At 40.0% G+C, this 24258-nt stretch overlaps 1 protein-coding gene across 3 annotated transcripts in view; it reads right to left on the bottom strand.

Annotated features, from left to right (window-relative positions):
- The window catches only part of MFSD6 (major facilitator superfamily domain containing 6), a 114805-nt gene extending 90963 nt beyond the window's left edge, over window positions 1–23842 (bottom strand). Inside the window, exon 1 of one of the 3 annotated variants that reach the window (XM_075180050.1) lies at window positions 23616–23842. The gene's annotated coding sequence lies outside the window, so the exon portion shown is untranslated. The remainder of the gene's footprint in view (window positions 1–23615) is intronic. The other 2 variants (XM_075180049.1, XM_075180051.1) reach the window with 2 other exon arrangements.
- Window positions 23843–24258: the final 416 nt, after the last annotated feature.

Here is a 24258-nt window from a genome sequence, read left to right as displayed (position 1 = left end):
ATCCTCCCATTCCCGGTTACAGGTCTTTTTTCGGACTGCACCCATTCTATGGAATGCTCTCCCTCGCACAATAAGACTTTCCTCTGGTCTACAAGCTTTCAAGCGTTCTCTGAAAACCCACCTCTTCAGACAAGCTTATAAATATTTCTCAACCACCCTCTTAACCTCACTACATTACCCTATTACCACCAGTTATACAACTACACCTTCACCAACATTGTTGTGTTGCAGGATCATTTAGCTTATGAGTCACTTTTACCTTTGCAGTCTGGCTGGGCTGACTCATGTGTCAAACTCCCATTGTCCAATAGATTGTAAGCTTGCGAGCAGGGCCTTCTCACCTCTTTGTCTGTTTTGCCCAGTTTGTTTATTAGTTTACTATTTTTGTCCCCAATTATAAAGCGCTACGGAATATGTTGGCGCTATATAAATAAATGATGATCATGATGAAAGGATGATACACAAATTTATCTATCCTCTCCTGATCTCTCACCATCTGTGCTGTCTCCGTTATTAACTGTCTTTCTGCCATTAAGTCTTGTATGGCCTCTTGCTAACTCAAGCTCAATCTTTCAAAAACAGAATATTCCTACCCAACAATAGAAGCTTCCTAGCTGACATTTATATTTCTAAAGACAACATGACCATAAATCCCACCCACAAGCTCACTGCCTAGGTGTAGTCCTTGACTCACAACTATCATTTGTTTCCCAGATCAACTCTATATTTACATCAGCTGCACACATCTAAAGAACATTTCCAGAATATGTACATATCTCACACACAAAAGACACTGCAAAAACTCATCTCCCGCTGAATTACTATTGCGATTCCCTCCTTACGGTTTTTCCCAAAATCAGACTCGAGCCCCTATCTACTATTATGCAAACAGCGGCTAGACTGATGTTCCTTGCAAGACGTTCCTCCTCTAGTGAGCCACTCTGTTAGCCTCTACATCGGTTGTCTGTTTTTCAACAAATCCAATATAAAATTCTTCTACCTACACAATGCATCAACAAAACTGCACCAACATATATCTCCGCACTTGTCTCAAAATATTTCGAAACTCGATATCTCCATTCTGCGTCTCTCTTCCACTCATCACATCCTCCCATTCTCGGTAACTTTTTTTCGGGCTGAACCTACATTGTGAAATTCCCTCCCTCGCACAATAAGACTTTCCTCTAGTCTTCAAAACTTCAAGCGTGTGGGATATCGTGTATAGAAAAGCACCCATAAAAATATTCTGGTTAAAAGTGTGGTTTCTAAACCTAAATGGGATCTGAAAAAAACCAAAAAAAAAAACGTAAAGCTTTTTTTAGGCGTGGATCCTAAAAAAAGTAACACTGCCAAAGTAGAAGTGAAATCTATGACCACTATAAAGATCAATGAGTTTATAACCTGGATTACAAAAAAAAAATAAAAATAAAAATGCATTGATATCGATTACATATATTTGTAGAAAACAGTACGTAGGAATAACAGAATGCAAACTGAGAAAACGATGGAGGGAGCACATTAGGAACATAAAAGATAGCACAATAATGGATCACCTACATCAGTGTTTCCCGAACCCAGTCCTCAAGTACCCCTCACAGCTCGTTTCCAGATCTCTTTGCTGGAGCACAGGTGTATTCAGAGCCGGATTTAGACCTCATGGTGCCCTAGGCAAGTTATTGTCCCAGCAGTTAAAGAATAATGTCCATGGACCCCATATTTTGTCAAAGGATCTACCAGAATTTTGAATTATGCTGGTCATATGCTCCATACGATGAATATTAAGCTCAGTGGTCGAAGTGAAAGTTTAGAAGTGGCGGTATGAAAAATGTAATGGGAATGTAAACAAGTGGATGGAATTTTATTATTTTACATTGAAGGCAGCATGAGAAGTAGCGGTATACCATATAAACCCCACTTCCACCACTGCTTACATTTCAGTTCACACAAATTGTACTTTATGATTAACACCTAAGTTTAGTTAAAGATAATTAACATGTCAAGAAACTGTAGTTCAGGGTTAGTAAGCCCAGTAATGAAAAAACAGTAGTCTCCCATCACTACCACGTCATAGACCGTCCGCTACTACAGTTACTGACTGCAGCCTTCTACCTACAGAAACATGAAAAAGTGCTGTAATGTAATAATCATGTTAATATGTCAGTCTTCTGCATGAATCCCATAGTGCAACATTTAAACAAGTCAGACCTCCTCATAATATAAATCCCACCAGATTCAGAATAGTTGGCAGACTGTGCTGCTCTCTCCTACCTGTTCTTCTCACTTTCACCACTTGTGGCTGCTGTGTCTTTAGATTAGTTGCTGCTTGTCTGGATCCTGGAATGTTGGAGACCCTATTTGGAAAAAAAAATGGGTACATGAAATTTAGTGAACTCCAACCAGCCCCAGTGTTAAATCAATATAGCACCCACATTTTATAAGTAGGCCTCCCTCCAACCAGAACATTAAATTAATAGTGTTACCATTTAAAAAATAAACCTATTTCCCTCCCACAAACAGCCCCTTACACACACACACACATAATATAAATACAATGGCCCCTCACACACACACACACACACACAATACACACAATACACACAGACAATGGCCCCAAACACACACACAGACAATGGCCCCAAACACACACACAGACAATGGCCCCTCACACACACACACACACAGACAATGGCCCCTCACACACACACACACACACACTACACACAGACAATGGCCCCTCACACACACAATACACACAGACAATGGCCCCTCACACACACAATACACACAGACAATGGCCCCTCACACACACACAATACACACAGACAATGGCCCCTCACACACACACACACAATACACACAGACAATGGCCCCACACACACACACACACAATACACACAGACAATGGCCCCTCACACACACACACAGACAATGGCCCCTCACACACACACACACACTACACACAGACAATGGCCCCTCACACACACATACAATACACACAGACAATGGCCCCTCACACACACAATACACACAGACAATGGCCCCTCACACACACACACACAATACACACAGACAATGGCCCCTCACACACACACACACAATACACACAGACAATGGCCCCTCACACACACACACACAATACACACAGACAATGGCCCCTCACACACACACACACACACACACAATACACACAGACAATGGCCCCTCACACACACACACACACACACAATACACACAGACAATGGCCCCTCACACACACACACACACACACAATACACACAGACAATGGCCCCTCACACACACACAAACAATACACACAGACAATGGCCCCTCACACACACATAATACACACAGACAATGGCCCCTCACACACACATAATACACACAGACAATGGCCCCTCACATACACATTATACACACCACACTATTAATATACTACCCTACCCCAACTTACCTTTTTACATCTAGGAGCTGTGCAGTCTTCTGTGCATCCCCTTCACACATGGGACGTCCCATGTGACACACATCAGGTCGCACAGAGGAGGGAGGGTGGAGACCAGCCTACACAGTAGCCCCTCCCCAGTCTTGCGGAACCCAACCCCCCCCTTCCCCCCGAGAACCGCTAGGCCCTAGGCGGGTGCCTAGGTTGCCTAGCGGTAAATCCGGCCCTGGGTGTATTCATTACGGACTGACACATTTTGAAAGATTCACAGGTGGTACTAATTACATAGTAACATAGTAACATAGTTGATGAGGTTGAAAAAAGACACCAGTCCATCAAGTTCAACCTATTTTGGATCTCCTGCGATCCTGCACTTATATTTGAAATTAATCCAGAGTAGGCAACCGCCCATCTGTTTCAATTTTGAAAATCCCCCCAGACTCAATAGTGCAATCCAATTTTTACCCTATATCCACTACTATCCTTTATTTTAAATTCATGGTCGTATCCCTGGATACACCTTTCCGCTAAAAATTTGTCTAACCCTTTCTTAAACATATCTATTGAATCTGCCATCACAACCTTCCCTGGCAATGAATTCCATATCTTGACTGCCCTTACTGTAAAGAACCCCTTCCTTTGCTGGTTGTGAAATTTCCTCTCCTCTAACCTTAGGGGATTACCACGAGTCCTGTGTATGGTCCTTGGGGTAAAAAGTTCCCATGAAAGCTCTCTGTATTGACCCTTAATGTATTTGTACATAGTAATCATATCTCCCCTTAGGCGCCTCTTTTCTAAAGTAAACATGCCTAAACTGGCTAACCTTTCCTCATAACTTAATGACTCCATACCCTTTATCAATTTTGTCGCCCTTCTCTGAACCCTTTCTAGTTCCAAAATATCTTTTTTATAGAGTGGTGCCCAGAACTGTACTGCATATTCAAGATGAGGTCTTACCAATGATTTATACAGTGGCAAAATTACACTGTCTTCCCTTGCATCTATGCCCCTTTTTATGCATGCCAATACTTTGTTTGCCCTTGCAGCTGCTGCTTGACATTGAGCACTATTGCTAAGTCTACTGTCTACGAGCACTCCCAAATCTTTTTCCATTATAGATTCTCCCAAATTAATTCCATTTAATTTATAGATTGCGTTCTTGTTTTTGATCCCTGAATGCATAACCTTACATTTATCTGTGTTAAACCTCATATTCCATTTAGCCGCCCAATCCTCCAGTTTATTTAAGTCCCTCTGTAGAGAAGCTACATCTTGCTCTGATTTTATTACCTTACAGAGTTTAGTGTCATCTGCAAAAATAGAAACTTTACTCTCTAAACCATCACCAAGGTCATTAATAAATATATTAAAAAGGAGTGGTCCCAGCACGGAACCTTGAGGAACTCCACTTAAGACCTTTGACCAATTAGAAAATGTTCCATTTATCACAACTCTCTGTTCCCTATTCTCTAACCAGTTTTCGATCCAAGTACAAATTTTGATTTCTAGACCCAGTTCCCTTATTTTGTAAACCAACCTCTTGTGTGGCACTGTATCAAAGGCCTTTGCAAAATCTAAGTAGACCACATCTACTGTCCTGCCCATGTCTAAGTTCCCACTAACTTCCTCGTAGAAATTAATTAGATTAGTTTGACATGACCTATCCCTCACAAATCCATGTTGATTCCCACTAATAATTTTATTGCGTACCAAGTAATCCTGAATACTGTCCCTTAAAATACCTTCCAGTAGTTTCCCCACTATTGATGTCAGGCTTACAGGTCTATAATTCTCTGGTTGTGATCTCGTCCCCTTTTTAAACAACGGCACCACATCTGCTATTCGCCAATCCCTTGGTACTGAGCCTGATGAGATTGAATCTCTGAAAATTAAGAATAGCGGTCTAGCTATTTCCGAGTTTAATTCCATAAGTACCCTTGGGTGTATGCCATCTGGACCTGGAGCTTTATTTATCTTAATATTCTTCAGTCGCCTTTGGACTTCTTCCTCTGACAACCAAGTATTAATTAATGGCATGGTTTCATTTCCATTTTTATGTATTACTCCTGCCATTTGTTCCTCTCTGGTAAATATTGAAGAAAAGAACGTGTTTAATATCTCTGCTTTTTCCTTAGTATCATTTATCAATTCACCCATCTCACTTCTTAGTGGTCCTATATTATCTTTTTTAATCCTTTTGCCATTTATATACTTAAAAAACTTTTTGGGGTTTGTCTTACTTTCTTTTGCAACGTGCCTTTCATTTTCTAATTGAGCCAATCTAATTTCCTTTTTGCATGTTTTATTACATTCCTTGTACCTATGGAAGGACTCCTCTGACCCTTCAGACTTAAACAATTTAAATGCACGCTTCTTCCTTTGCATTTCTTCCCTTACCTTTTTATTTAGCCACATTGGTTTAGACTTCATTCTTTTACATTTATTTCCCATAGGAATGAACTTATACGTGTATGTTTCCAACAACATTTTAAAGACAGCCCACATTTCTTCCGTATTTTTTCCTTCAAAGGCTTTGTCCCAGTCTATGCTCTTTATAGACTCCTTTAGCATATTAAAATTTGCCTTTTTAAAGTTTAAAGTCCTAGTTGATCCCTTATACTGTTGTTTCTGGAAACTAATTTCAAATGAGACCATATTATGATCACTGTTTCCCAAGTGCTCCTTTACTTGAATATTTGATATTACGTCTACATTGTTTGTTATTACTAGGTCCAGTATAGTCCGCTTCCTAGTTGGTTCCTCAACTAATTGGGACATGTAATGGTCTTTTAGCGTGCTCAGAAACCTATTTCCCCTAGCTGTACCGCAGGTCTCAGTACTCCAATCAATGTCCGGATAATTAAAATCCCCCATAATTAAAATTTGACCTAGTTGTGTAGCCTTTTCAATTTGCTGTAGAAGTTGGGCTTCCTCAATCGTACTAATATCTGGTGGTTTATAGCATATCCCTATCAGAAACTTCTCTGAACTTTTTCCTCCGCTGGATATTTCCACCCACAATGTTATCACCAATATTCTCGTATATAACTTCCTGAATACTTGGTTTTAATTCTGGCTTAATATAAAGACATACTCCTCCTCCCCTTTTATTTACCCTATCCCTCCTGAAGAGAGAATAGCCTTCCAAGTTAACTGCCCAGTCATGTGTATCATCCCACCAGGTTTCAGTAATACCTATAATATCATACTGCTCATTTATTGCTACTAGTTCTAACTCCCCCATTTTACCTGTCAGGCTTCTTGCATTTGCAAGCATAAACTTAAGTCTATTGCCTCCCTTAGGTATTTCTTTTTGCTTTAAAAAGGGCCGCTCCTTATCGGCTATGCTTCCCTTTCCCCCCTCTCCACCCCCTTTACTCTTGTTAAATTCCTCCTTACTACTCTCAATGTCTATCCCATAAATACTTGCTTGCCCCTCCCCCCCGGAGCCTAGTTTAAAATCTCCTCCAACCTTCTAACCATCCTCTCCCCTAGCACTGCAGCCCCCTCCTCATTCAGGTGCAATCCATCACGACAATAAAGATGGCAACTGACCGAGAAATCAGCCCAGTGCTCTAAGAATCCAAAACCCTCCTTCCTACACCAATCTTTTAGCCACGCATTAACCTCCCTAATCTCCCGCTGCCTCCCTGGACTAGCGCGTGGCACAGGTAGTATTTCCGAAAATACTACCTTGGATGTCCTTGCCTTAAGTTTGCGACCTATGTCCCTGAAATCATTCTTTAGGACACCCCTTCTTCCTCTAACTCGGTCATTGGTGCCAACATGCACCAAAACCGCTGGGTCATTCCCAGCCCCTCCCAACAATCTGTCCACCCGATCCGCAATATGCCGAGCCCGAGCACCCGGGAGACAACACACTGTTCGGCATGCACGGTCCCGGTAACAGATTGCCCTATCTACCTTCCTAATAATTGAATCCCCTACCACCACAATCTGCCTGGGTCCCTGAGTAACTTTGGTCCCCTCTTTGCTGGAGAGACCATTCCCCTGGTTGCTAGAGGAAGCAGTGTCATCCAACTCTACCAATTCTGAACTGCCTTCCACAGTATCTTCATCCAATCTGGCAAATCTGCTGGGATTGCCTAGCTCAGAACTGGCCTGCCTCTTCCTCCCTCTGCTACCCCTAGTAACTGTTACCCAGCTGCCTACCTGTGCATCCTCCTCTGTCTCTGCTCCACCCTGCTCAGATAACGCATCAACGGTGAGCTGTAAACTCTGCTCCAGGTTGGCAATGTCTCTCAATGTTGCAATGGTCTGCTTTAGATCAGTTACCTGGGCTTCCAAAGAGACCAATTGCTCACATTTCTCACAGAGGTATAAACCTTGGAACACTTGCTCCAAGTGTGCATACATATGACAAGATATGCATTGAGTGAGATCATCAAGCCTGCTACTACTCATCTTATTATGGCTAACCTAACTTCTTATAGCCTACAGTCAACTTGAGAGTACTAACCTTTGCTAGCCACTTACCAGATTAAACCCCTTCCTGGATTCAACTCCTTAATGGAACCAACTCCACACTTTAAACAAAAACAGCACTTGAAATCAAAAAAGCAGTGAAATCACAAGCTCAATGAAATCGCTTGCTACCTCCTGTTAAATAGAGCTTGCACTAACCAGCTGTATCAACTATGCAATTAAACCACACCCACTAGCTCTAACAGAGAGAAGGAAAAAACAAAAACAAAATTAGTTCACTTGTGACCTGAAAAACCTGCACTGTTAGGGCTACTTTTACACTAGGTTTGTGAGACACTGACCTACATCAAAAGTAGAGGAATGTTTGTATATTTTAACTATTTTTGCCTATGTTTTCACTGAAGTTACAGGTAATTAATACACCAATTGATTTGAGAGTGTTGGAGAGATTGTACTACAGTCTCCAGGGTTGCGGTACCTGTAGTAAGGAAAATTATAATTTTGGAATAATGCAAGCTCCAGTAGGAGCTTGAATATTCAAAGGTGTGTTTAACATTATGGCTAAATCTTTAAGATGGGGTATACAATATTGGATTCAATACTTACCAACAAAGAGCACCCCTGTTCTTCCACCCTTTGGTTTGGACTACCTGTATCTTTGCATGTATTATTATAGTGATAGATACAAAAGTTTCTTGTTTTTATAACGAAGGCTGGAAAATGTTTATATTTTGGGGGTGTGAAGGATAAGGGACAATGTGGTTTTATTATAGGTCTAGTGAATGCAATAATAGATTAGCTCAAGAAGACCGATGTGAGCCATGTGTTTGGTGAATCAATATTCATCTTTTACCTACATGAATAGTCTGTCTCTAAAACATCAAATTGGTACCATATGTGGGAAAAAGTCGGCAATTATCCTACATATATAGAAGTTAATGTTTGCACATTCTATGTAGCACATGAGGAGTGCAGATATGAAGGTTTCCTAGAGACATAATATATAGTATACCTATAGCCCTCCATTATTTAGGATTCCTATAATATTCTGATTATGGTATAAATGGCATTTTAATCGAAGATATTAGTAGAGGACTGTCCAATTCATTGTAAAAGTTATAGGACAGTTAAAGAACATTTTCTAATTAGGAATCGATTAAAGACATCCTAATTTCCTTTGGGCTCCAAGAGGTTAATTGCAAAACGGACTACAAGCTACTGGTGTGTAGCAGATCAGTTTAGCAAATTTTCAGTCGGTTTGGGTATTCTGGTCACTTTAGGTCTTCTTGCGCTTTAAGTGGTTAACTGCAATACTGACCAGTACAAAACTTTTGTAGCGGAACAGTCTAATAAATTTCAAGCTGTTTTTTTAGAAATTGGAAAAGTTCTTCATGTAAGATGACCATTCATTTAGCTTTGTCATAATAGAATTGGCATTTTTTAGAGTATAGGAAACCCTTCAGATTAAGGAAATTATTTGTGTCAGTTGAGATCTGGATGTATACTTTAATTGTCTGTAGCTGTATTAATTTTCTTTACTACATATGGATGTTGAAAATAGTAAACTGTGGGCTATATACTGTATATATAATATAAAGCTTGTTTTATATACAGTATTTTTGCAGAGGGAGTGAATTGTATGTAATATTTAAGAGTGGCACCTGCACCATTATGTTCATAATTGGTTAAAGTTTTTGTTTTTTTTAAAAGGGTGTGCATTTTGCAAGATCCCATATGCCTTGATACAGATTGTTCTAATCAAAATGAGTCGGCAAGTGGCAGCTAAAATTCACGCACCAAGAGGATTGTTGATTTTTCCCCGATACAGAAGGAAAAGCTAGTTACCCCGATACCATTGTGGGAATTGTATTTCTATATGCGCATATTCATCTGTTTTAGGGAAGAGTCCACCCTTATATGTATAGCTGTATTTTCATCTGGGGATCTAGTTTGTTTTTAAGTATTGTGTTTTATATTTGGAATAAATGGTAAAAAGATAACACTATTAGTGGCATTTTCCCCTGCATATGGATCAAGGAGACCCAAGTGTGGAATCCAAATTACAAGCTTTGTGAGCAGGAAATGTGAACTATATAAAACTCAGATTTATAATTGATATTCTGGAAGTGCAATCACGAGAGGATGTGGAGTGGAAATTTAATGGATTCCCTATATCAATTGGGAAGCATTTATTTGGAATTTATTTTTATTATTTTACAGTGTTGCACTATGATATATTTTGGATTGTTTAATTTTGCATCTACGGTCCTTGGGAGGAGACTGAGGAAATTTGACACCACGTATATTTTGGATTTTTGACGAATTTTATACAAAGTTTCCAACTATCGCCCAAAATCTCTGCTTCCCTTTGCTTCTAAAATTCTCAAATGTCATGTCTTCAATCGTCTGACCCACTTTCTCTCTTCCCACTCTCTTCAGTCTGGCTTCCGTCCCCTTCACTCAACTGACACTGCCCTTACTAAAGTAACAAATGACTTACTTTCAGCTAAATCCACTGGTCACTTCTCCCTTCTCATACTCCTCGACATCTCTGCTGCTTTTGACACAATCAATCATTCTCTTCTCCTCACCACCCTTCACTCCCTAGGTCTTTGTGAAACAGCCCTTTCCTGGTTTGCCTCTTACCCTTCTGGCCTCTATTTTAGTATGTCTGCTTCCTCCCCCCATCTTCCCCTTTCTAGTGGAGTCCCACAAGGCTCTGTCCTTCGTCTTCTACACCACCTCTCGAACTCATTCAATCATTTGGCCTCCAATACCACCTCTATGCTGATGACACACAAATCTATCTTTCCTCCCCTGACCTCTCTCCCACCGTCCTAACTCAGGTATCTAGCCGTCTCTCTGCTGTAACTACCTGGATGTCACAGCGCTTCCTGAAACTCAACATCTCCAAATCGGAGCTAATCATCTTTCCACCTGCCAATGTTGCTATCCCTCCCAATAACTCCCTCTTAGGAGAAAGAGTGATGTTGTCAACTGACACCCAACCCTGCTGCCTTAGTCACCTTGACTCAGCCCTCAGCTTTACCCCTCATATCCAGTCCCTCACCAAATCCTGCAACTTCTGCCTCTGTAACATTACAAAAATCCATACCTTCATCTCTTTCTCAGGAAAAAAAACAAAATCCTGGTCCATTCACTCATTTCTTGTCTCGACTTTTGCAACCACCTTCTCACTGACGTTCCTCACTCTCACACTTCTGACCGTCAAACCAGGCAAAATGCTGTGGTTAGGCTCATCTTCCTCTCCCACCGCATCCCTTCCACTTCTAATCTGCGTAAATCCTTTCATTGGCTCCCTATCCATTGCAGAATTCAGTTCAAGCTCCTTAGCCTCACAAAACCCTTACCAACACCTCTCCCCCCTTACATCACTGACCTTGTCTCGATGTACATACTCGGCCACTCCGCTCCCCCTCTGACCTCCGCCTCAATTCACCTCTCATTACATCCTCGCATGCTCGCCTCCATGACTTCTGCCGTGCTTATTCTAATCTTTGGAAATCCCTACCCCATCTCACTCGACTCGTCCCCAACCTTCAATGCTTCAAACTCACCTTTTTAAGCTTCCCTATCCTACCCCCTAAATTTTTCTCCCAGTTGGTCCTACTGTCTCTCACCATTCCGCTTTTAGAATGTAAGCCCACCAGGGCAGGGTCCTCTCTACCCATTGTCCCACGTCTGTCTACTGTCCCTCATACGTCCTGCCACGTCTTTTGCTGCACTCTGTGAGTCCCCATAGCATTACTCACACTCATCTGTGCTACTGACATGTATTACCTAATCTATTTGTTACTTGCTTCTTTATCCAGCGCTACAGAATCTGTGGCACTTTAATAATAAAATAAATAATCAAAAGTTGTACGGACTATTTATTTATTCTTCCTTTTCTAGAGGAAATATTGACTTGTATTTATTTCACGTTCTTAATTTATGTTTGTTTTATGGGTAAGTGTTTCTTATTTTATATAAGAGTATATAGAGAATTGTGATTGGCAGCTCCATCTCTGTTTCCAACATTTTAGTATATGATAGCATAGGATTTACTGGGACATGGTGGGTTGAAACACATGACTGGGCAGTCGACTTGGAGGGATATACTCTCTTCGAGTTCTTTATAGTAAGGGCAGTCAAGATATGGAATTCACTGCCAGGGAAGGTTTGGATGGCAGATTCAATTGATAGTTCAAGAAAGGGTTAGACAAATTTTTAGCGGAAAAGGGTATCCAGGGTTATGACCGTTAATTACAATGAATAAGAGTAGTATATCCAAGAAGAAATAAGACTGCAGTTATGGGTCAGGAGGGAATTTCCCAGACTGAAACCGATTGGTTGTTGCTTCATCTGGATCAATTTCAAATATAATTGAGGGAACGCAGGAGATCCAAAATAGGTTGAACTTGATGGACTGGTGTCTTTTTTCAACCTAATCAACTATGTTACTATGTGTGCTTAATGGAAATAGGCAGTAGGAATGCAAGATTTAGGTTTACCTTTTTTCTTCTTTGTGAAGTTTACACTTTTATTGAATTTTTTAAACATACTGTAAAATATTACTCTGTAGTCGTAAGTAGTCTACTAGCGGTCTAATAATACTACTGTGCCAATACTAGAAATGTGTTGCAAGTATAGCAACAAAATGTCTTTGAATTAAAGGCAACCAATGTTGTCAAATAATAAACTACTGGAGGTGATAAAATAAACAAAGAAAATTTTAAATGTTACAACTAGAGTAAACTATGGAAACACAAGCATTGAAACAAATCTATAAAAAGGAAATTAGGCTAGCAAATGTTTAAGCTGAAAACTGATTGCTAATGATACAAAATCTAAATCTAATCTAAAAAGTTCCCCCCCAATTACATAAATGCCAAGAAAATAAAGCTGATAATATTAGGGTAAATGTTAAACTGTTAAAAGTTATTGTAGTTGAAAAGGACACAGTAGATCTTTTAAATATATTTGTCATCTGTATTCACACGAGAGAAACAAGTTGCTAGGAAATTGCTTGCACAGATAGATAAAGCACCTGGCCCAGATGATATCCACCCATGTTTGTTAAGGTACAAAGTTCAGAAATGAACAGGCCACTATTTCATATCCTTAAGGACTCCTTCAGACGAGTGCTACAGAACTGCAGAAAGCAGAAGAGGTGAATTTCACAAGCCAGTCCTGGATTGCTTACATTATCTAGAGTCTAGCACGCTCTCTCCTTGGCTGCAAGGATTGATCTCAGGTGCTGTCAAGTATTCTGTCTCCACCAACTGTTCTCTCTCTAGCAAGCGAGCCCATGGTTTCTCTCTCTGTTTGTAAAGGTGGGGTCACATGTTCACTTACGCCTTTCACCCAGTCCCACTGTACCCTGTTGGGCTGTTGAAATCACTCAGTACACATGAACGGTACCAAACTGTTAAGTCATTTTACCCCAGTGTACCTTGGGGATTATTCTCGCTCTTAACACATACCTGCGTTCCTGAAGTATTATCATCTGCATCCATGCACTACATACCAGTGTTCATGCAGAGTGCTCTGGTGTTCCTGTGCTACAATCCAGTGCTTCTTCCTTCTGATCTCAATCTTCCAGTACCTCTCCTGGGCTGGCCTGTATCCATACTTACTAGTCACATCCAGCACTCACTCTGAGGATAACAACCTGCATAGTGTGTCGCAAAGCCCATACTTCCTTACAAGTGTCCCTTGTGAATACCAGTGCCAAATTGGACTAGACACTTCTGAGGTGAGCAGTGGCAAGCTGGTCTGACTGTACCAGGTCCCATTATTCATGTGTATTCCCGACATCTTGGTAGTGCAATTAATGTGATATAATTGGATTTTGCAAAATTGTATGATACTGTTCCACAAAACAATCCGGAGGTACATAAGATGAGTGATACATGAACATGATACAATTGTAATTATGTGTTTGTGTAAGTCACCAGTTAGACCATATCTTGAAGACAGTGTGCACTTTGGAAGGACATAAGAATTTGAGAGGTTTCAGAGTTGGGCATCTCCTTATTAATAAAGGGAGTGAAAGGATTATATTGTATTATATAGAAAGGTCAGAAAAAGTGAATTTACTGTGGAAAAATGGCACCTTATAATTGCTCGCGTTTGCTGTCTGCTGATGGACCGGACCTGTTTCTAACCGTCCAAGTCATTTTTATATGCCGACCTTTAGCCTGTATCCCATCTATGAATAAGTGCCACGCTACCTAACCCTCTTGTCCTCTGCAACTACACCTGTGTTTTGTCCTATCAGCTGCAGCCTATTCAAGTTGTCCTGGGGAATGCGATTTGTTGGTAACTCACAGCAAAGGCCATTACCTCCTTGCAGGGATCGTTGGTGAAAACAGCATACATACATTTTGTGCCCAAATAGTGCTAACTACCAATTACAAAATGGGTCCATTAATTATGCCAGTGAACCAGTCTAAGCGATATTTACTTTCTGGGATAGGAAAACAAAATATTTGGATAGATTCACTAAAGCACGTTTTTCAAAACTCTGGTTTTAGGTGCTTTGATGTGCAGTTTGTAAGCCATGCAAATTTACCAAAGGCTAAATCGCACATCAAAGCGCATCCATAAATATCTCCAGGTCTAAAACCACAATCCCGATTTTTAGACCTTGCAGGTATACAAACCATCCTATCTTCTAAGTGGAGGTTTGCCAAACCACATGGCAAACTGCTGCTTCTTACTAAAAAACAAATAGACTGTCTACACAGGCGAGATATCTCAAACCTAATGCTATTATATGTGAATAAATAAATGTGAATAAATAAGCTTAAAAAAAAAACCCCACCCTGCATAATATACTAAATTCAGTGCTCATTGTTTAAATGCACAAAATTGTTATGTTCACTGTTACAATATAAAATAGCGTCCCCTTGTTTAACTGAATAAAACCATAGTGCCCCTATTTTAATATAATAAAATGGCTGTGCCGCCTTGTTATTTGGATAAAATAGTTGCAATATAACAAAATTGTTGTGTTTTGTCAAGGATATAAAAATGACTGCCCACATAATTAATGGGGGGAGGAGGAAATGAGATCTTGGAGAAAAAGAACCCAAAAAACATTGAATACAGAGACCACAACCAAGGAGCACAATGAATTAGTCACAGATAGCCTATCAGATATGTTACTGTTGTGTCCTTTAACCTAAACAATCATTCAAATGCATTTACCTCCTTCACACTGGAACAACCACCACCCCACTCTATTCCCTGTCCTGTACCTCCTTTCCAATATCCTGACCCCCTATTTTCCCTCTCTACTGCTACACATCCCTACCTAACCGCTTGACTCCCACCGTCCACCTGTCCCGAATGCCCTCCCTTCCTCCATCTGTACATTTAGATTATCACCTAACTCCACTCATTCCATTTTATCTTCATCCACATATTTCAACATATTTTCAACTATATATGGTTGTACCAGAACTTTTATTCTTAATAACCCATCCATAGCTCACATTAATACCTCTCACCTCCTACCTCTCCATACAAGGAACCGCGTGCTTCCACTTATCCACATTCTACAGACCACAGTCGCATTTTCATATACAATATTTACATGCCACAGCTCCTGTACAACATCTACAAGCAGCGCTCCTCGACTACAGACAGACAAGTATAACTTTATTTATAAGTTCAATAGGTAGAGGAATCTGAGTCTGCAGCACGTACACACTATCAAAATAGCCAAGTGCAATAGTGGACCCAAACTATATTTGGAGATGCAGTCTACTCACAACAAGCACATCTCTAAATGGCGTGCAACATACAAATAAATGCCCTTACTGTAATTGCATGCCCTTGATTTGCTTCTCCAAGCGAAGGTTACCGCAAGTGCAACTTGCGTAAAAATGTAAACTCCAGCAAAATAATGTAGATTTTGTTTCTCACAGTCCAACTCTAAATCAGGCCCTATGTGCCTGTGACAAAACAAGCTTGATAACACCTTAAACCAGCCTGTCCCTCGTTTCTCACAAAATGTGGATAATAGAATGTACTTTTTATAGCCCTTGCTTTTGTTCCCCAGCTCAAAGTACAACTGCAGTGTCTAATTTCATATGGATAAGGGGACATTGTAGCTAATTGTAAATATATATATTGTTGATATTGCAGTGAAGCTGTTCTTCATTGTTCTTAAAGTGAAGCCAGGTAGATTACTGGTAAGGATCGGATTCTAGGATACAGGTGAGGGGGCTGTAGCTACATTCATTCTCCTCCTCCTTTCTCAATAGAAAGCAAGGAACAGCTGGGTACCATGTCACATCACAAAGTAGTGTAAGGGGTTAAGTTTAGGAAGGACTGACTGCTCTCATCTTTGGAGGTGGGGGAGGCCAATTAGTATCCATTCTTCTCCATAGGACTATTCCAGGCATTTTGTCTGCAACTCAGCAAGGGGCTTCTGTGGAAGCACAACTCATCTCCACTCCCCCCCTCCAACCCCCTGATCCAGCACCCACCAATGTTTAAAGTGAGAGACAGGTGTTTGCCCAGAAAGGGGAAAACACTGTGGAAATTTGACCCTAGATATAAGGAGCCACTTCAGGGAGGGGGGGTATAGGTGATGTTCATTCTGTGGATTGATTCCTTGAAGGTGCAAGGTCTGGCGTTGCCATTCTCTACCAGAGACTACATTTACAACTGAGAGAGATCCATGGGTCTGCAAATCAGGACAGCCAAGGGACTAACTCCTCAAGCTAGTGGGGTAAGAAACAGATTATGTGGTAAACCTGCCTGGCATTTATTTACTGTGTGTACATAATATTCTAGTGATTTTTTTTGTTACGATAAACGTACTGCTGTGTACTTTTCTAACTGCATTTGGCTGAGTGACTAATAAGAATCCTAGAAGGTACTGGGTAGGCTCAGGCCCGGCGCTCCCATTAGGCAACCTTAGGCAATTGCCTAGGGCGCCGGGACCTGCAGGGCGCCGCTGACTAGATTTTCTAATCTAGTCAGCGATTCAGCAGGCCGAGAAAGATGCACAGCAGCGGCGGCGGGGTGCATCTCACACATGATCACTGACTGACGTCAGTGATCATGTGATAGTCTGTCCGGCGGTGCCTCTGAGGTATAGTGTAAATAAAGTTCTCCCATCCCCTACCCTCCCCTCTCAGCATGCATCGCGCGAGGAGCAGCTAGAGGAAGAAAAGGGTAAGTAACATTTAATTATTCTTTTATCTAGTGTGTTGCGGGGGCGCGGCGGCGAAATTTTACCTAGGGCGCCGTGAACCCTAGCACCGGCCCTGGGTAGGCTTCCCTGGGTGGCCTGCCAGAGTGAAGTGGGTAGAATTGGGCAAGAAAGCCTGGTATCGAAACAGTGCCTGGAACTGATTCTAAGGGTAGCACCTGGTGCAGTTGAGATTGGACTGTCATTCACAGCCTTTTCTGCTCTGCAGGAGCGGAGGGATAAACAAAGACAGCAAGAACAGGGGGGGGGGGGTACTCCAATCACCAGAGTTCAATTTTAAGCAGCCATGAATTTTCCCAGCCATGTCAAACTGAAATGACCCATGGCTCTGAAATTCTTAAAGACATAGGCGCCATGCCCATATAAGCCACAGCCATATTTTTCATACTACAAATACATCTAGAGAGTCCTTTCTGGAATTCATTTAAAACTATGGAAAACCGGCGGAAATCGCCTTAAATTAAATTGAAATGTAATGACTAAATTACTTTATTAACAGATTGTAACTGGGGATATTATGGAGATTAGTACATAATTTGAGGGTATTTGTCATAAAAAGTTCAGCTAAATATGGTGGAACAACCACATCAGGCAACAAAACCTTTCCATTGTGACAGCAGTCTGAAAAATGGGCATTAATCCCCTCTACCAAAAAGCATAGGGCACCACAGTTCACACATTGCAGGTCCATAGGTCCCAAAGAGTAGTACTGTGGCGAATATGTCATGTCCAATGCAAGCAGTGAATCAGGTGTTTTTGCTATACGCCAATTGTGACTATAATATTCTTCACTAAGATCTTTGAACTGCCTGCTCTGGGCAACCTGTAAAGGTTCTACCACACCAATGTCCTCGAGGGCGCCTATTGGCAAGTTTGTTGTAAACAAAACGAGAAGTGAATAATGAAATAACACAGGATTCTGTGATTGAGGTCCCCGTAAGACGCGCTGATACATGTCGCTGCAAATAACTGTTGCAGTTTCCAGACCACCCAGCAGGTGCACAGGTGTATTGCCAACTGTCACATTTTTCAGAGGGCAATGGTAATGCATTGTTGTAAATGGCAGGCGGACGTTTTGTGAAATAACTCAGAAATTATGCAACCGATTACAACGTCAATATTTTTCAGCAAATCTACAGACCAAGACCTTTCATTTTAAATATGATGTCTCCTGCTCAGACAATGGTATCACAGAAACAAGTCACTCATAAAAGTCGTACTTATGCTATTAATATATTTATGGGGTTTTTTTTCCACTCTTTCATCCAACATTTGCTGATTATTGTACACTTTAAAAAAATAAATAAAAATTATTCAAATAAGAACAGTTTAACATGCTAGCTGGTTCTCTTAAACATCAATTGGAAGTTCAAATAATATATCACAAATTACTAGAGTATTTAACATGTTTTAATATCTATACTTATACAAGCACTTCAAATATACTGCAACCTTATTATGCAAAACAGAAGCACTAACTATTTGTAATACGTAGAACATTATGTCATTATTAAAAGATTAATGATTGTACTTGCACCACACCTTTGACCATATTTGGTCAACTATAATTACATAATTAGATGTAATATTGCACAAATAAGTCATACAGTGCTCTGTGTCATACAACTAATAATTAACTTAGCTGAGGTCTGCAATCAATACAAATCATTGTGGCATGTCGTGGTGTTCGTATGAATTTTAGTTAATACCATGTTCTTGTTTGATAGTAAATACATAAACAAGTTTTATGAAAGTGTATTAAAATACTCTATATATTAATAAGTGGGGCACATTTAAATACATTACATTGTATTTGCTTTTATTTGCTTAAAGTGTACCGTAGTCAGGGCCAATGTAAAAGGTTTTGAACCTATACTTTATTTTGATTATTATTTCCTCAACAGAAAAATTGGTTTAATGTAGAGTTCTAGTGAATCCATATTTTAGGATTAGGTAAAGAAACTTTTTCAAGAATGCTGCAAAAAAAAAAAAAATCTAAATTAATACAATCACTAATTTTCACATTAAAACACAGCAGCAAGAACCTATTAAAAAGTTCATGACTTTCATACTGAAATCATGTTCAACATGCCTACAAAAACAGTACATTGTAAAACTAGGTTTAAAAAAAACCAAACAATTAAAATAGGCTACATACAAAAAAAAAAATATAGCCAGTTGCAATAATTATTCTTTGATTTTAAGATATTCAATATGAACTACCAAATTATGCAGAGGCTTAACCCAATTAATTATGAAAACATAGTATTACAAAGAATCGGTCAGTTTTAATTAGTAAAACGTGCAACAAAGTGGGTGGAAGCCACCACAAAAAATGAACATAGACAATTCTACTGCACAACAAAATATACATGGTTTAAAAATCAGCATTTTAATAAAAGCATATATCTATGGAGGTAGCCATTTAGCGGGCTTTACCAATATTCAGGAGGATGCATCCTATTAATTCACAGATGAATTTTACACTTTAAGGTTGTGGAGTTGAAAAAATATATTTTTTTTTACATAGAAACAGAATTTGATAGCACACATGTCCATCAGGTCTGCCTTGTGTATTTTTTTTATCTTCATATTTCTAAGCAATAACTTTATGCTCATCCCATAAAGCTTTGAATTATTTTACTTTATGACTCCCCATCACAGCTGCTGGGAGACTATTTCATGGAGCTATCCCTTTCTGTAAAAAAGTTATTCCTTATGTTAGCTTTAATTCTTCCTCACACCAATTTTCAAAGTATGTTCCTTTGCTCTAGAAATTCTGTCATTTTAAAATACCGTACTACTTTCCTGAAGTTTATTAACACTTATACTTAAAGGCCTCTATTTACTAATGTCCACATTGTAGAAAAGATAGTTTTCAATCTTCATCGCATAGACAAGAATTGTACTATTTTTCATATTTATTAAAAAACCTTCACAGGAACAGCCGTTCTGACAAACAGTTGTTCCTGTGAAGTACAGTGCATCCGGAAAGTAATTCTCAGCGCTGCACTTTTTCCACATTTTGTTATGTTAAACCCTTATTCCAAAATGGAATAAATTCCCTTTTTCCCCCCTCAAAATTCTACACACAATACCCCATAATGACAACCTGAAAAAAAGAGTTTTTTTGAGATTTTTGCATATTTATTAAAAATAAAAAACTAAGAATTCACCTGTACATAAGTATTCAGAGCCTTTGCTCAATACTTTGTTGATGCACCTTTGGCAGCAATTACAGCCTCAAGTCTTTTTGAATATGATGCCACAAGCTTGGCACACCTATCTTTGGGCATTTCCACTCATTCCTCTTTGCAGCACCTCTCAAGCTCAATCAGGTTGGGTGGGAAGCATCGGTGCACAGCCATTTTCAGCTCTCTCCAGAGATGTTCAATCAGATTCACGCCTGGGCTCTGGCTGGGCCACTCAAGGACATTCACAGAGTTGTCCTGAAGCCACTCCTATGATATACTGGCTGTGTGCTTAGGATCGTTGTCCTGCTGAAAGATGAACCGTTGCCCCACTCTGAGATCAAGCGCTCTCTGGAGCAGGTTTTCATCCAGGATGTGTCTGTACATTGTGGCATTCATCTTTCCCTCTATCTTGACTAGTCTCCCAGTTTCTGCCGCTGAAAAACATCCCCACAGCATGATGCTGCCACCACCATGCTTCACTGTAAGGACGGTATTGGCCTGATGATGAGCGGTGCCTGGTTTCCTCCAAACAGGACGCCTGGCCTTCACGCCAAAGAGTTCAATCTTTGTCTCATCAGACCAGAGAATTTTGTTTCTCATGGTCCGAGAGTCTTTCAGGTGCATTTTGGCAAACTTCAGGCGGCCTGCCATGTGCTTTTTACTAAGGAGTGGCTTCCGTCTGGCCACTCTACCATACAGGTCTGATTGGTGGATTACTGCAGAGATGGTTGTCCTTCTGGAAGGTTATCCTCTCTCCACAGAGGAATGCTGTAGCTCTGACAGAGTGACCGTCAGGTTCTTGGTCACCCGCCTGACTCGGGCCCTTCTCCCCCGAACGCTCAGTTTAGATGGCCGGAAATCTCTAGGAAGAGTCCTGGTGGTTCCGAACTTCTTCCATTTACGGCTGATGGAGGCCACTGTCGTCAATGGGACCTTCAAAGAAGCAGATATTTTTCTGTACCCTTCCCTAGATTTGTGCCTTGAGACAATCCTGTCTAGGTGGTCTACAGACAATTCCTTTGACTTCATGCTTAGTTTGTGCAAGTGTGGGACCTTATATAGACAGTTGTGTGCCTTTGCAAATCATGTCCAATCAACTGAATTTACCACAGATGGACTCCAATTAAGCTGTAGGAACATCTCAAGAATGATCAGTGGAAACAGGATGCACCTGAGCTCAATTTTGAGCTTCATGGCAAAGGCTGTGAATACTTATGTACATGTGATTTCTTATTTTTTTATTTGTAAGAAATTTGCAAAAATCTCAAAAAAAACTTTTTTCACGCTGTCATTATGAGGTATTGTGTGTAGAATTTTGAGGGAAAAAAATGAATTTATTCCATTTTGGAATAAGGCTGTAACATAACAAAATGTGGAAAAAGTAAAGCGCTGTGAATACTTTCCGGATGCACTGTACAACACTCACTTTACACTGCCTCTTCACCAATTGCGATCCTGATTGCAATCTTGTTCCCCAATTTCCATCCCTGTGCACATGCGCTGATGGAAAACCTTGGGGATGTGCACTGTCTGTCCCTGAACTGCAGTGTTCTTTAGAGCTCTGATGTGAGTCATGTGACAGGGATGGATCATATTATCCATCCACAAACGCGCTGTGAAGCTCTGCTCTGCGGAGCAGAGCTGAACACTGCTGAAAACTATCACATACGGAAATGTACGCCAGGTCAGGCTGGTATACATTTCCGTATGTGTAAAAGCATTTTCAATACTTCTTAAATTGTGATACATAGCAGTCCCCATAGACATCTATGGGGACTACTATGTATTTAAAAAAAAATGCAAAGCAACAGATATCTACAGTATCTGCTGCTATGCACTGTTGACAGATTTGGAACATACTTCAATTTACAACTATTCCCGAAAACGTCTGTTTTCAGAGAATTTACATGATTATTAGCTATAATAAATAGGCACCAACATGTTTTTACGATGTCAGCTCTGTCCCTCCTCTGATTTAAACTATACCCGTTCAGCTCTTGCGGCTCATGCAGAGTTATACGTTAAAAAACGCAAATTACATTCAACACGGAATGAGCTCTTTGGTTTCAATTTTATTAGTGTCTTTTTCTTAGAACTTGAAATAATTAACACTTGCTAGGAGAGCCATACTGACTCTCTGGCTATGGTCACTAGACCAAAAAAAAAACAAACACATTTAATTTACGTGTTTAATATCCATTTGATAAGCGTTTAGGAATGTTTACAAGCATGCTCAATCTGCATTATTTTTTTTAAAATATGTGTGTGACGAAATTGGAAATTGTTATTTCTTCTTAAAAAAAGAAATGCATGGGAAAACATATGTAAACGCTTCTTAACCGTATCTCATTGCAATTATAATACAATGCAAATAACCATACTGGTTTGCATGTATATTTAGAAGAGGAGGTCAAGGCATATGTTCATTTTTTAATTAACAAAATAATGTATCCATTTAGTCTGGGTATACAGCATATTGTCAAGGTAAGCAAATGTGTATTTGTTCATAGACAGCCATATAAAAATGAACAGGAATGAATAACTAAGGTACATGACAGGCTTGATACAGGATCAAGGGACTGTAACAATTGCTTTAAACAACACATATGGACACTATTCAGCATTTTAATACAAGACAGCTATATGCTGTTGACAGTAATACTTAATCTGTAGCAGTTTATTTAGCTATACTCTTATGTATTCAATAACCAGTGTGCATATTTTGTGTTGATATCTGTTCTTTTTCTTTATTGAAATACCCAAATATTGACATTAATTATCACAGTAATTGTTGGGTCTGTGTTACAGTTTGTCATTGCTCACTGTACAGCAGAACGATACTGTGCCAGCGAATTGTTGTGATACAAAGCTGCCCTATATTATTCAATGACACCTGCTTGTTGCACCTTTGCTTTAAGTAAATTTTACGTTTGCGGAAGTGTTGGCTGTGATGGCTCCATGAACAAACACCAGTCAAGCTTCACAGCACGAAAAAATAATGAGGCTTATGCCAGGTCATTCTACTATGCAAAAGCAACAGCGCGAGTTCCTGGTAATAATTATAGCCTTTGGATAACAATACTAAAACCACAATAAATTAACCGAAAAACAAAATCATACAAGTATATCAGAGAAACCAGGGCTGAATCGTTGCAGGGAAAGCCAGTACGACTATCATTGACGACACACAAAATAAAAATGGAAAGTGTACAAAAAAACACATTGTAAATTTCCCCGAAAAATTTAACACAAACATCAAGTAAATATGAAAAATGTTGCGTAGATGGAAGAAAAGTAGACTCACCTTTCGACGTTCAACCATAAACCTAGCGTGCCCCTTGCTGATTCATGACTGCAGTTCCTCCTATAGACGCTCTCACCCTTTTAGCTCAGTGATCTGCTGGACAGCGGCGAAGCAGCAGTTCATACCTGTATTACCAGACAGTACAGGACTGGTTGGACCAGTATAATCGCACAGTCTCCACCCTGTAGACCAAGAATCCAAACACGGTAGCAGGTGAAGTGTTCCGCCCATAATGTGACATCATGTGCAACCTCTGTCTCCTCCCCTGTTCCATCTTTCCTTCCTATGCTCTGAATACGCCCAACCAACTTAATTCGTTTTCCTGTCAGGCTTTGGATGGGAGCATTCATAGTAGAAAAACAAGTGTTACTGCTTCTAGAAGGAATTGGGAAAATGATTACTAACCTAGAAACACATTATTCACCGTTAACAAAAAAATTGTTTCGGAATAAAAGATGATATTTATTTGATTAAAAAGCGTTTCGACTGCCACTGACGAGATCTGTCAAACGAACTAAATCAATCGATCCTAATCCTATTGTACTACTGTCTACTTGTTGCGTCATGTTTAAAGGAACAGCGCTTCCTTAAGTTATCTTTTACTCGTAAACACACATATTTGCAGATAGGACCACAGACATAT

The sequence above is a fragment of the Mixophyes fleayi genome, chromosome 7 (assembly GCF_038048845.1).
Source record: "Mixophyes fleayi isolate aMixFle1 chromosome 7, aMixFle1.hap1, whole genome shotgun sequence".
Lineage (NCBI taxonomy): Eukaryota > Metazoa > Chordata > Amphibia > Anura > Limnodynastidae > Mixophyes > Mixophyes fleayi.
Note: the sequence above shows the minus strand (reverse complement) of the source record. Positions and strands in the feature narration are given on the sequence as shown.